Consider the following 14,861-nt stretch of genomic DNA (forward strand, 5'->3'; position numbering starts at 1 on the left):
CTCCGGCGGCGCGGCCCGGCGCTCGGCGGGGGGGCGGCGCTCCGGCGGGGGGGGGGTTCTGGCGGCGCTCGGCAGGCTCCAGCGGCGCGGAGCTCGGCGGGTGGGGGGGCAGCACGGGGCTCGGCGCTCGGGGGGGGGGTTCCAGCAGCGTGGAGCTCGGCAGCACAGGGCTCGGCGCTCGGAGGAGGGGGGGTTCCGGCGCTCAGCGGGGGGGCGGTGCGGGAGGGCGGTGCTCGGGGGGAGGTTCGGCGGGGGGCGGCACTGCGCTCAGCGGGGGGCCTCATGGGGTGGCGCTTTTTTTTGCTGCTTGGGGCCGCAAAAAAGCTAGAGCCGGCCCTGGAAGGGCATAAGGAAAAATACAGATTTTTCAAGGGTCCCTAGTATATCCTCACGTCTCTGCTTTCAAACAAGTGGTTCAAGCTAGCCATATGTGTGGGAATTGAGACCTTTCACTGGAAAAAAAAGTTAAAAAGGAAGAATTGTAAATTCATAGTGTAAATAATCAGAGAACGTAGGTGAGAGAGAGACTGAATAGCAAGCAGCCGGAGATGCAAGAGAATACACATAAGAGAAGCTTGACAGTCAAAGCAACAGGAACATGGAAATAAGAAGGAAATTAAATTTTTAAAGACACAATGTTTAGAGAATGTTATCTCTGAGACACCACACGGCCAGGGCCAGGATATTCGGAATTAAGTCTAACACTCGTCTTATTTCCTGACTTTTGTGAAGAATAACAAACACGGTCAGATTCATGAGTTAATATTTAAGTATCAAGTTAACTTTACATTTCCTGACATATCACCATTTAGGCACTATTTAAACCTAGCTTTTTGCAGCTATACATCTGGGGACTGACACAAAAAGAAATATTTATTTTTATATATTAAATGCAATAAAACTATGATGCACTAATATTAATATCTTAAGCCCCCAGAAGTTATGACTTTCAGAGTCATGGTTCATGTAGCCCTTAACTTGACACCCCACTCCTCTCCTCTGTGTTTATATGATATCGGTTTAATCTTGATCCTAGTTAGGGTAAAACTCCCATTGATTGAACAAAAGCATAGGCCCTAAGCTAGGGTCTCTTTATTATAAGATCACATAATAGCAGTCAGTGTGAACCTATTTGGCAAATATTTTTCTTTTTAGAGTCCAGATCTTGTAACTCTTAGTTCTTACTCAGATAAAACTCCCATTGACTTCAACTTGTTAGGCTTTTACCCACTGCATTAACTAGGTGAGTATTTAACAGCTTGACATCTGCTCCTGCAACCCCAGAGCACCCATTGACTTTCATGGGATCTTTGGGTACACAAAGAGCCCAGGATTGGGATCCAGTTGTAGGAAGTGGTCACATGGAGATAATATGACAAATGGGAGGTTCCCAGAATAGCGGGCAATTATCACAGCCGCTACTAACCCTGCACTGAAAAGAATCTGAAGCTGAAGATTTTTTTTCTCAAACAGTTCTTCACCCAGAACACCACAAAACAAACAAAGCTACACTCGTATCTGACTACTTATTCAGATACAAAGAAGGGGCTACATTATCCTTTGAGATACTTAGCTGCCGGCTCTTGTTACCAAGGGTGAAGAATCCCCAGTAGAAGAAAACCTGCCTAGGCACTGTGAGGTGGGGAGGTAGTGACAACACAACACATCTCCTTTCCCTTCGCTAGAGGAGCACACAGCCAAAGCAGTTGGTGGCACTGGCTGTGGAGGAAGCATGAGTAGGTGGGGAATGTACTGATTCAGTTCATTCTTTTGGGAGTTTCTGCCAGCTGGCTGCTGTGAAACCTCAACCATGGTCTACAGCTGCCCTCTCCCAGCTGGGGGGCAGTGGTACCAACCACTGTGTTTATTCTCTTTCCTTGTGGGCGTCCTCCAAGGCACAGCAGCGCCTACTGGGGCAGGAAGGTTTCACTTGCACATACCTAGCATATGTAAGAGTGAATCAGACTAGGAGAATGGCAGAAACAATCAGATGGACAAAATCTGTAAGGTCTGCATAAAAGGCGCATTTTAACATCATTGGCTGAGCTTGCAAGGCCTTACACTCAACTTGACAGCATTTATTGTTGTAACGTGATAACTTTGAACGCCGCATCCAATAAATTCCAAAAAGGCAAGAAATATTTTAGTCATGAATGGTCAGAAGCCAGGGCCGGCGCAACCCATTAGGCGACCTAGGCGGTCGCCTAAGGTACTACAATTTGGGGGGCGGCAACCGCAGCGGTATTTCGGCAGCAGGACCTTCCGCCGCCTCTGTGGGGGGGCGGCATTTTGGGGCTAGGGGAACCAAAGCTCTGTGTTTCATTTTAATAGCTGAAAAATGTGGATTTTTATGTTTTTATAGGATAATTTTGGGGTTTTTATCATGGAAAACTAAGATCCCTGCTGGTCAGCAATCAGACTATACAGTGGTAATAACTAGTAGCAAATGCACACAGTGCACACATTTATATATTCTAACTGGTAGGCTGAAATATGTTTTCAGGCTCTCAAGTCACTCAGGCACTTTTGTAAGGTTTATCCTAAATCTACTTAAGCGTACAATAAGAATCTTTTATTCATGTGGCATACTGTCCTTAGAATATCATTATTGGTGTCTCACAGACCGTTCTTCTATTGCTAAACCGTATGAAGGGTTTTTCCCTTCCCATGGACGTAAAGCTGGCTTTTTCTGTTACACACACTCTTTGATTATTAATTTGTTAATTTTTAATGCTTAAATATTATATGCGAACATATTCCAGCCTATAGGATCTGTGTTTACTGTGTGGTTTTGTGCATTTAAAAAAAACAATTTTCTAAAAATACAGAATACAGACATAGAAGGATTTGGTAGATGTAAGAAATACAAATTGCAATTCTATTAATTTTATATTATTATAATGATTGATGGAACTGGTAGGCTTAGAACTTGCTTAAAAAATTTAACTATATCAATAAAACATTATGTTCAACTGATATATATATTGTGGCTGGGGAAACTAAAGTTCAGCGTTTCATTTTAATCACAGAAAAACACAGATTTTTTATGTTTTTTTATCAGAGAATTTTAGGCGGTTTTATCATGGAAAACTAGAATCCCTGTAGATCACGTACCATGGTGGGAAAGGGGGAACTGATAGAAGGGAAGAATGAGGGGGCACACATAGACCCTTGCATGGGGAAGGAGGAGGGGGACAAAGGTATGGGGAGGGGGGGACATACATAGATGCTGGCATGCGATGAAGGAGGGATTTGGGCATATGCAGAGCACCTGCTATGGGGAGACTGGGAGGGGTGCAAGGTGTCCCTAAAATAGAGGGGGATGGGAGGATGGCACACAGAGTTTGTAGGGAACCATGAAGAAATGTAAGAAGTCTCTGGCGTGAACAATGAACTTGGCCTACCAAAGCAACAAAGTATGCGACTCTCTAGTGCACTTTCACCAAAATGTCAAGTCTCGCGAACCCCCTCCAAAAAAATGAATATTTCCAGGGATTTTCTCCTTTACTTGAGTATAAATGATAAAAGCAGTGATCTTGGAAAAATAAAATTTGTTTTTATGACATGCTTATTACACACTATTTAGTATTAATTATTATTAATCATTACAGTATTTTTATTACATTATGAAAACGTCTTCCTAGAGCTCACTTTCATAGCTTGTATTGCTTTGAATAAGCCTGTTATAAGACAAGGCTCCTATGTTTCATCAAGGAGTATCAGATGTGAAATAGCATGAAGGTATTTAAGACGCCAACTCAAAGCGTTCCTCCTACACAAGCATTCAGGTCTTGAGCAGTCCAGGCAAACAACACGTGTTACAATAAAGCTTAAACTTGTTCTTCATAATAATAATCCTAGCTGCCTATTTAATTTTAAAAACAGCAAAATATATCCACCTCCCTTTCCATTTCTTAAAAGGAGTCTTGAAGTTTAAATCTCCTCAGTGTGATAGATAGGCTTGCTTTGATCTGCTTAGCTCTTGGAAGTCCAGGGGCTCCAGGCTGCTGGCCCCATGCTGCCTGGGGTCCCTAGGGACAGCTCTGTCCACCATTAGGGAATTTTTTCCTGAGAACCCCCTGTAACATTTCATGAACCCCAGTTTGGGAACCACTGGTCTAGTGTATAATCCTTGCTAGCACTGCTATTATGCAAGTACACAACACTCGCTCAGACAGACAGCCTCAGGCGTGGTCTACACTATGGGGTTAGGTCAAATTTAGCCGCGTTAGGTCGATTTAAAAATGAATGCGTCCACACAACCAACTCCGTTCTGTCGACCTAAATGGCTCTTAAAATCGACTTCTGTACTCCTCCCCGGTGAGCGGAGTAGCGCTAAAATCTACTTTGCTGGGTCGAATTTGGGGTAGTGCAGATGGTATTGGCCTCCGGGAGCTATCCCAGCATGCTCCATTGTGACTGTTCTGGACAGCACTTTGAACTCTGATGCACTAGCCAGGTACACAGGAAAAGCCCTGGGAACTTTTTAATTTCATTTCCTGTTTGGTCAGCATGGCAAACTCAGCAGCACAGGTGACCATGCAGTCCCCCCAGAATCATAGCGCATAGAATGTTTCTACGCTCCCCCTATCATCTCTGTCTCTGAGGATATCACAGATTAGAAGGCGAAAAAAATGCACTCGCGATGACATGTTTTCCGAGCTCATGCAGTCCTCCCGCACTAATAGGGCACAGCTTAATGCATGGAGGCATTCAGTGGCATTCAGGAAAGAATTAAGTGAGCACAAAGAGCAGAGGCAGGACGCAATGCTCAGGCTAATGGGGGAGCAAACGGCCATGAAGAAGCTTCTGTTGGGGGATCAAACAGACATGATGAAGCATCTGTTGGTGCTGCAGGAAAGCCAAAAAGAGCACAGACCCCCACTGCATCCAGTGTATAACCGCCTACCCTCCTCCCCATGTTCCATAGCCTCCTCACCCAGATGCTCAAGAATGTGGGTGGGGGGGAGGCTCCGGGTACCCAGCCACTCCACTCCAGAGGATGGCCCAAGCAACAGAAGACTGTCATTCAAACAGTTTGATTTTTAGTGTGGCTACAATAAGCAAAGTAGCCTTGTCCTCCCCCACCCCACCTGGGCTACCTTGTCCGTTATCTATAAATAATAATGTATGGAGATATACCTATCCTTCTCTAGCAGGACCAACTACTGATTTTGCCCCAGATCCCTAAGTGGCCCCTTCAAGGATTGAACTCACAACCCTGGGTTTAGCAGGCCAATGCTCAAACCACTGAGCTATCCCTCTCCCCTTGTTTTTTAATTAATAAAGAAAGAATGCATGGTTTCAAAACAATAGTTACTTTATTTCAAAGGGGGAGGGTGGTTGGCTTACAGGGAATTAAAATCAACAAGGAGATTTTGCATCAAGGAGAAACACACTCAACTGTCACACCAAAGCCTGGCCAGTCATGAAACTGGTTTTCAAAGCCTCTCTGATGCGTAGCACGTCTTGCTGTGTGCTTCTAATCGACCTGGTGTCTGGCGCGAAACGATTGTCTGCCATTGCTTTCACGGAGGGAGGGGCGACTGATGACATGTACCCAAAACCACCCGCGACAATGTTTTTGCCCCATCAGGCATTGGGAGCTTAACCCAGAATTCCAATGGGCAGTGGAGACTGCGGGAACTGTGGGATAGCTACCCACAGTGCAACTCTCCGTAAGTCGATGCTAGCCATGGTAGTGAGGACGCACTCCGCCGACTTAATGCGCTTAGTGGGGACATACGCAATTGACTGTATAAAATCGATTTCTAAAAATCAATTTCTATAAAATTGACCTAATTTCATCGTGTAAACATACTCTCAGCCTTGCCACAGCTGCATAACTGGCTGATGAAGGATTCCACTAGTAAGAGGAAATGCCTGGGTGGCATAGAGCTGTTGTAATGGCACCCAAGCCACCCTCACTTATTCTGGACCTCAGGATAAGGGACCTGGCTAATTGAACATGAACGCAGCTGGGCCATCTCTATGTCTTGGCAATACTCAACTGAGAGAACAGCACTTTGGGGCCAAAGGCAGCTTGGTGTAAGTTAGAGACAGCATAGCAGTTAGGTGGATTAACTTGCATTTACAAGAGACAACTGAAAAGAAGTATTCTTCACTCTGTTCCAGTACTTGCATGTGGCATCCCACTTACGTGCTTTCATTCACAGTTAAAAATTCTGCCAATACAATTCACATCTCAAGTGCCCCTGTGAATCAGTCTTCCAGAGAAGGATGTGTCTTCTGAGAGGTGAGGAGTGATAGATATAATTCATTCTCCTGGTAACATTTTGACATGTCACACTGATGAACCAATCTCACAGAATGCGAGTTGAAATTACAAGATGTTACAGAGACACATGCCAGGTCCCTTCCAGGATTCTATGGGACTGATTTGGCCCTGTTACACTGGAGTAAATCCACAGAAATTGCTTTGAAGGCAATGGAGTTACACAAGTGTAAAGCAAGCCTAAGTGAGATCCGAATAAGGCCCTGTCACTATATAGCTTGTGCAAATCATGCTTAAGAAAAGAGGTTATCAAGGATAAAAACCCAAAATAGATAAACATAGAGTCTATACCACCCATGACTCAGTGATAATGATCTCCTATTTATACAGTGGCTTTCAGACCCAAGGATCCCCAAAGCACTTCAGAAACCTAAACAAACATTAAAACCCAGCAAGTGCTTCACCCACCACTGAAATGCAGCAACCTCTAGGGTGTAATGCAGCAAGTTTTTAACATCTCACCGCAATACTACATAGCAGCTTAGGACATTTAAATTTATACACAGCTATTGCTTGGCTTTAGGATGCAATTTGAGTAAATTAAAGAGGGATCCAGTCTATTTAATGAAGAAACGCATATAAAAATGGCTGTTGCTACCTTATATATTCACTTGTTTAATATATCGATTTGTAAATGTCATGAATATTCCTGTTTTGAGTGAGCCTTGTGGGTGCTTCCCAAGTAACAACATTGTTGTCAGACCAGCCAACACTGCAGTTTTGGAGAGGGGAGGAAAAAAATCCAAGGTGATTCACTTGCCTCACGAGTAGGAGAGCTGATTAATTAGCCTGCATAACTTTGAGTGTAAAGAAATTTGTGGACGTGACCAGGGCAGTGGCAGCAGGCACTCTAATGAAGAGCTCCCCTCCCCCACTTCCTTTTTCAATATAAAGTACAATCAAAAGAAAAAGCATGTCTATGGTGTGTTCTCAATAGTTAAAGCTCCTGATTGCAGTCACCAGGACTGCTACTTTTATTCACTGTGAACGTGAAACCTACCACAGAGGATTCCAAACGACTACTATGCTTCATTGTCACAAACAGCGAAAGTTACCCATTGGGAGAGCTGGCTGAAATTTTGTGACTGAAAACTTTTCTTGCTGAAAAATGGGGTTTTGTTGAAAATGAATATTTTGAAGTGAAAATGTTATTTTAAATGTTGTAATGTTATTTCATTTTGTTATAATGTTATTTTACATTTATTTACAATATTTATTTACAAATAAATTATTAAAATAATGGAAAAGCTGATATGGGATTCAACTGATAAAGAATTAACGGCCAGAAATATACTTGATACCAATCAACAGGTTTTATGGTTTTAGGTCTTGTCAAATAAACCTGATTTCATTCCTTGAGGACATTAAAAGTTTGGTGGATAAAGGTAAGTGCATAGATATAATATACTCTCTCGCCGACAAAGTGCTGTCCACATTGGCGCTTTTTGTTGGTAAAACTTTTGTCAGTCAGAGGTGTGTTTTTTCACATCCTTCACCAACAAAAGTTTCACTGACAAAAGTGCAGTGTAGACATAGCCCTAGTTAGCCAGTGCACTCTACTGACACTGTATAATGCTAATTTTTAATCAGAATTTCATGCTGCAATGACAGATCTCAAATAGTAGTTGTCAGTGAAGAACCATCACCAAATGGGCGTGTTTCTAGTGGATTTCCATAGGGATCAGTACCAGGCTGACCCATTTCAACATTTTCATCAGAGATCTGGAAGTGAAAATAAAATCACTGCTGATGAAATTTGCGGAGAACACAAAGATTGGCAGAGTGGTAAATAATGAGGACAGAGCAATCATACACAGCCAACTGGATGGCTTGGTAAGCTGGGCCCGTTCAAATAAAATGTGTTTTAACATGGCTAAATGTAAAGTTATACATCTAGGGGAAAGGAATTCAGGCCATTCCTAAGGAACAGGGGACTGTGCTGGAAAGCAGTGACTCTGAAAAGAATTGAGGGGTCATCGTGGACAGGCAACTGAACATGCGTTCTCAGTGTGATGCTGTGGCAAAAAGGACTAATGCAATCCTTGGATGTGCAAACGAGTGTAGGAGTAGGGAAGAGATTTGTCCTCTGTATATGGCATTGGTGAGATCGAGACTGGAATATCACTTACAATTCTGGAGTCCACATTTTTAAAAGGATTTTGATAAATTGGTGAGGGTGCAGAAAATGAGCCACAGAAAAGATTCAAGGGCTGGAGAAAATGCCTTACAGTTAGAGATTTGAAGAGCTCAATCTCTTTGGTTTATAAAGAAAAGTGAGAGATGACTTGATTACAGTGTATAAATACCTTAATGGGGAGAAAATCCTGGGTATTAAGGGGCTCTTTAATCTAGTAGAGAAAGGCAGAACAAGAACTAATGGCTGGAAGCTGAAACTAGACACATTCAAATTAGAAATTAGGTACAAATTTTTAACCGTGAGGGTGATTAACCATTGGAACAAACTACCAAGGGAAATGGTGGATTCTCCCTCTCTCTGATGTTTTCAAATTAAGACTGGATGCCTTTTTGGAAGATATGCTTTAGCCAGCCACAGGTTATTAGGCTCAGGATAGGGGTACCTGGATGAAATTTAATGGTCTATGGTATACAGGAGGTCAGTTTAGATGATCTAATAATCCCTTTGGGCTTTACACTTCATGAACTTTGACTTTTCATGCTTTCTGTGGAAATCAAAAGTGTCTTCCCCTGAGACTAGTAAGTGCTGTCTGTGCAAAACACAGGCAGCCTGAATAAAACACACAGAAATAAATCAACACTGGAAAAATAAAAACAAGAGATTTAATTATATATGACTTGCCTTTCGAATATTCGAAGAGAGCTGACATTTTGACTTCCGCTGGCTGGAGAACTGCTGCGAGGATCACCTGGACCAGGAAGACTGATGGCATTTTGAAAGAACTACATAACTCACCTAATGAACATTTCATGAGACAAGGGATTTACCTTATTTTTTGTAATTGTAAAAGTTTGCAGGTTTTAAAACTTTAAAAAGGTTGTGTTTTATATGTATTTACAAGGAAGTACACACTTTTCTATCTGTAAAGGTGTCTGTGTGTATTCTCTCCATCACATCATATTCAAGATTTTAGGGTGAAATACAAACCCGACCGCAGCTAATGGCAAAATTCCCATTGACTTAAATGGAACCAGGATTTTTGTTCTGAGTCTTTACCTTTTAAGCCCTTCTCCACTTATTTGTTTGTGTACCCCATCCCATTGCCCTGCTTCCTCTGATCTGTCAATCATATCACATTTGATTGCTTTTTTATCCACCTCTCTCATAAGAGCCTTCAAACTTTCTCCTTTGCTGCCTTTTCTGCAGGGAGTGTCTTCCATTAATCTTCCAAACTAATCCATAAGCCAGTGTGACATAATGCATATGCACAAGGAGGCCGAAATAAGGTTGCACAGGTAACTTTAAGTCTGGTCTTTCCTACCTTTTGAATGCTTGGCTTTTTTACCTTCATAATGTATTTTAACATAGTTTTTATGCATAATTTCCTAGGTTTTTAATAGGTTTTTAAACTGAAAAAACAGAAATTCCATCATGTGGCATCATGTTGATACCCGCATGGATCATCAGCAGGATTGGTACCTTGAGAGCTACCATACAGACCTCTCCCATTTGAGCTATAGTAGGTTGTCACCTCTATGTGGACCAGCATTAGAAGGGTAAGACTCACATTTTATTAGTGAGCTTCACAGATATTTGTGGACAGCAGAGGAAAGAAGAGACTCGGGAATCTTGGGTTCCATTCTAGACTCTGGAGGGGAAGGCACTCTAATGAGCACAGACTCTTGCCCATTACCCCTAAGCTTGATCCCTTTTGCCCCATGCCTTCTGAACTCTCCCTGTCCAGGCCTAGCTCTTCCACAATCCCAATCTCCTCGCCTACCCAGCCCCAGCATCTAGTCCTCAGGTTTCTCATCCCAGTCCCAGTCTCCTCGCCCTGTCAGACCTCGTCTCCTCCCTTGGGTTCACTGGCCAATTTCCCTCCCATGTGACTCCCAGTCTCTCCTTGTTCCTATGCTACTTTCCCAGATAGTCTCACTTCCCCACCACTACCCCAACTCCTTATCCCAGGCTCCTTGCCCAGCCAGTCCCTGTTGCCCCCTACTGCCTCCTTGTCTCTCCCCAACTCCATCCCAGCTCCCACTCTAACTTCCTGGGCTCCTCATCCATTCTCAGTCTACTTGTCCCAGTCTCTTTGCTCAGCCAGTCACAGTTTGCCCCCTGTACTCCAGATCCTTGTCAGATCTTCCTCTCCTCCCCTACTTGTGCCTAGCCTTTTCCTTTACCAGCCAATCCTAGTCTTCCCCCTCCCTCCAGCCCCTCATCCAATCACAATGATCCTCCCCCTTCCCAGTCACTCCCCCCATTTCCCTCAGAGATCCCAATCTCATCGCCACCATCCACCATCCAGTCTCCTTGCTCAATCACTCCCAGCCTTTCCTCTCTGCCCCAGCTCCCTGTCCCAGCCTCCTGTCCCTCACATTTCCAGCCTCTCCCCCCACCCTACGGCTCCCACTCTGAGCCTTCCCATCCAACTAGTCTCAGACTGCCCTCCCCACCACAACTCCCAGTTTTCTTGCCCAGCCAGTCCCACTCTCCTCCTCCCAGTCCCAGTCTCCTTGATCAACCATTCCCAGTCTCTCTCACTTTAACTCCCTGTCACGGTGTCTCTCCTCTTACTCCCACCAGTCCCAATTTCATCAGACTCCTCACCCCAATCTACTTCTTTCCCTCCTCCTCATCTGTGTTTTGTTCTCTCTGCATTTGAATCAGGCAGCTTCCTCCTCCACACTGCCTGGGTGTCAGCAGGGGGATCAGTAAAGAGACAGGCTCCATTCTCTCAGTTCCAATGCCTGGCCCCATCCCAGTCCAGAGACTTCAGCGTTAATTTTTCTGAGCCCCCAGAGCACTGGGCTGGAGCATGCTCAGTTGCAGTCGGGATGGCACATGTTCAGTCCAATCACATAGGAGCTACAAGGGGAAGGTGCATGCATAGTCTGGTCAGCAGCACTTGGAGTGGTGGGGGCATGGAGCATGATCAGTTGTTCTGTGGGGTTGGAGCATGTACACTCTGATCAGCACTAAGATTTGTGAGAGGTTCAAGCATGTTCAGTGAGGACAGAATCTTCAGCGCTTTTAGCTAAATTCTAGTAAATCTCTACTGAGCATGTGTGAACTATGATTTTGTTTGGGTGGGATTTTCATCGGAATGGCAAAAGACACATCCTTTTCACAAATGCCATACCTGGCCTAACTTCAAGTTCCTGATCCAAAGCATGGGGGTGCTACAGCTGTTCAACAAAAAGATCTCAAGAATTTTTTCATGTGGGCAAAACAAGATATTTTCCCTAGCTTCATTCTCGGAAATGGTTGAAACATTTTTCCCAAAAATTCAGCCAAGGCAGACAGCCAGCATAGAAAACTTCAGCTCAAACAGTCAAAGTTTAGCAATGTTATAAGAATCTGAAAGCAGGGACTTACAATGGAAAGTGTTGGGCACCCTAAACAGCAGCCAGTACTACCAGCCCTGCATATAATAAGATTGTTAACTTTCCATGTATAGTACAGTGTAGTTTTAGCTCAAGGGTTTAATTGTTTCTTGTATACAGTAAGTAGACGTTAATATTTAACATCCAGAAGCCCCAGACTGGATCGGGACCCCTTTGTGCAAATATGTAATAAGACACTGTCACTCCTGCAAAAAGTTTGCAATCTACCCTTAAGAATTCATTGGTTACAGCCCAACTCTCTTCAAAATGGTCATTAGATTGCCTAGTCTGAGCTGTGGTCGGTTCCACATCTTTAGGGTGGATACAGTACAAAACACATATTGCTTAAGAATTTCCAATAATCAGTTTCTCACAAAGGAGTTGAATTTTGATTCTAATTGCTTCAGGCAGGCATGGTTTTTTCCAGCTATCTTTTCACAGCACATAAACACAATCTCCTGTTAAAGTTGTGTTATGCTGAACTACTATAAGGAATTTTCCAGTCTGTGCACCCTGATCCAATTATTCACTCAAAATTATTTCTAGACATCTAATGTGAAACTTAGTAGTGAAACACAAGTGCACAGAATTGGCCTAATTTAAAGAGATGCCCATAATGAAGTGAGCGGAAGCTGAGGGTGCTCAGTACCACTGAAAAATAGTCCATATATTTTAAATAAATAAGTAAATTGCAGAAATAAAGTGTTCTACTATTTCTAAAAAAATAATTGCATCGCCAGCATAAACTACTTTGTATTTGAATTAACATTTAGCTGATATACAAATCAAATTATTTGCCTCTTGTACCTTCAGAACACTGCTGAAAATATCACTGCTAATCATAGAGAACTAAATCTGTTTTCAACTCATGTTTTTTTAATTTCATTTTATGGAGCATCTGGTTAAAAAATGACCTTTATTTATGCTGCTAACTTATCCACTATGCATAACACCGGAGAAAAAGCTTTGAGTGCCTAGTGTTTTGTTAAATGTGTTTGACTAAATAAAGTGATAAAATATAATGAAAATCTTTGCGATTCAACATAAAAAATTCATTTCCAACAAGGACCAGTAAAGCTGTCAAAGAAAAACTGATTTCCATCATATATAGTATTAGATCAGACATAAATGAAACATACATCAAGACCTAAATAACTATATAAATGTATCCTAAATTTTCTGAGACAGATGGTGGATCACATACAGACAAGTTATGAATTCCAAAAGGATCATCAAAGAAAAGAAAAGAAAAGAAAAGAAAAGAAAAGAAAAGAAAAGAAAAGAAAAGAAAAGAAAAAAGATTTTAAATTCTGTCAGATTAAAACAAAAATAGCAAGGTGATTAATCAAATCTAGATAATGCAAGGTAAATGAGATAATGAAGATGACATAAACAATTTGGCCCCCATTCAGGAAATCACTTCACAGAACTTAAGTAGATGTTTAACTTTAAATGTAGGTGAGATTCTCACTCCTGTTCCTGCCCCTTTATGCTGGGTAACAGCATTGTAAAGGGGCTCTAAAAGCACTGGATCCAGCTACAGGAGAATTCACCCAGTGCAGGAGCTGAGGTTGATAGCTATGGCTGTCCTCTGAGGACCACCTCATGTGAGTGACTGGCAGTGAGGACATGATGGAATAGGTTTCAGCCTGGGCTGGCCACCCCAAAACAAACCCACAAGGAACCCTGGGGGCATACTCGGGTGGCTGCCCATGCTGGGGTCCATGCCACAACATCTTCTCAGCTATTACCCAAGCTAGCTAGATTAAAGCTAGAGTGGGTACATCTGCCTGTTCTGCAATGACTCCTTCATTTGCAGTGTAGACGTACCCTTAGACAGGCCCAGATCTGTCTAAACTACTCTGAGAGCTGCTCTGGCCCCCCAGGGAGCTCAGAATCAGGAGGGCTGAGTTCTGTGCTTCTCCTGCTAGGGCATGTCTACATTTCGAACTGGGGGTATGATTCCCAGCTCCAGGAGATATATTCGTGCTGGCTTTCATCAAGCTAGCATGCTAAAAATATGAGGTAGCCACAGCAACATGAGCAGTTGGAGGAACTAGCTGTCCTATGCATATACTCTCGGATGGGAATGCCCTTGGGCTGGCTAGACCCTCCCAGTGCTCATCCTGCTGTGTCTACTTTCTATTTTTAGTGTGTTCACTCAGTGGGAGCTTGTGCAAGTGTGTCTCCTAAAGCTGGGAATCATACCCACAGAAGAGCCCAATATGCTTAAATCCCATTGACTTCAGTGGGACTTACACACATGCTTAAGCGGTCCTGAATATAGATGCTTTCCTGACTCGAGGCCATTGTGAATTTAACATTAATATTTCCATTACATATGGCTAACAGGAGGAAATGCAAATATTGTGCATACATCCTGCAGAAAGCAAAACTTTGGTTTGGTGCTTTGAATTAATTCAGCTATCAAAACATAACAGCAGTTGAGTGTAAATTTCCTGGATCTGCACCTATATGGCTATGTAGCTCATATATGCAGATTTGTCCAGTAGTTTGTAAATGCTATGTTCTGTATATACTCTTCTTGTGCTTTTGTTTTTAAACAATATACTGTTTGTTTATTGAAAACCAATTTTGTCCATTCTTGAGTATCTGAAATGAGTCTTTAAATTTTTTTTTAAAAAGTCACTATGATTTAAAATACCAAAACTGTTATTTCCTAGGGCCCCTTTTCAGAGATTTCACTTATCCAAGGAATTTGGTCATAACATTTATTTTAATTTTTAATTATTTGGGGGACAAATTTTTAAAGGGCCCCTGTGGTAGTGTATGCACACCCTGTCCCGAAACGAGGATGGCAGGGGTACGTGGATACCACCAGTAAGGCCACTTGTCCGTCTCTGATCTCGCCCCCCAGGGGTCTAAGGACCAGTGAAAAGTTAATAGCCCTGGTGCCCAGGGTAGTGTGGCCTAGCAGCTAGAGTTAATAGTGCTGCCTTTCAATACAGGACAGTGTGGCCTAGCGGCCAGCGTCAATAGTGCAGCCCTTTGGTGCAGGGCAGCAGGGCCTAGTATTTTTACC

Source organism: Malaclemys terrapin, chromosome 3 (assembly GCF_027887155.1).
Source record: "Malaclemys terrapin pileata isolate rMalTer1 chromosome 3, rMalTer1.hap1, whole genome shotgun sequence".
Lineage (NCBI taxonomy): Eukaryota > Metazoa > Chordata > Testudines > Emydidae > Malaclemys > Malaclemys terrapin.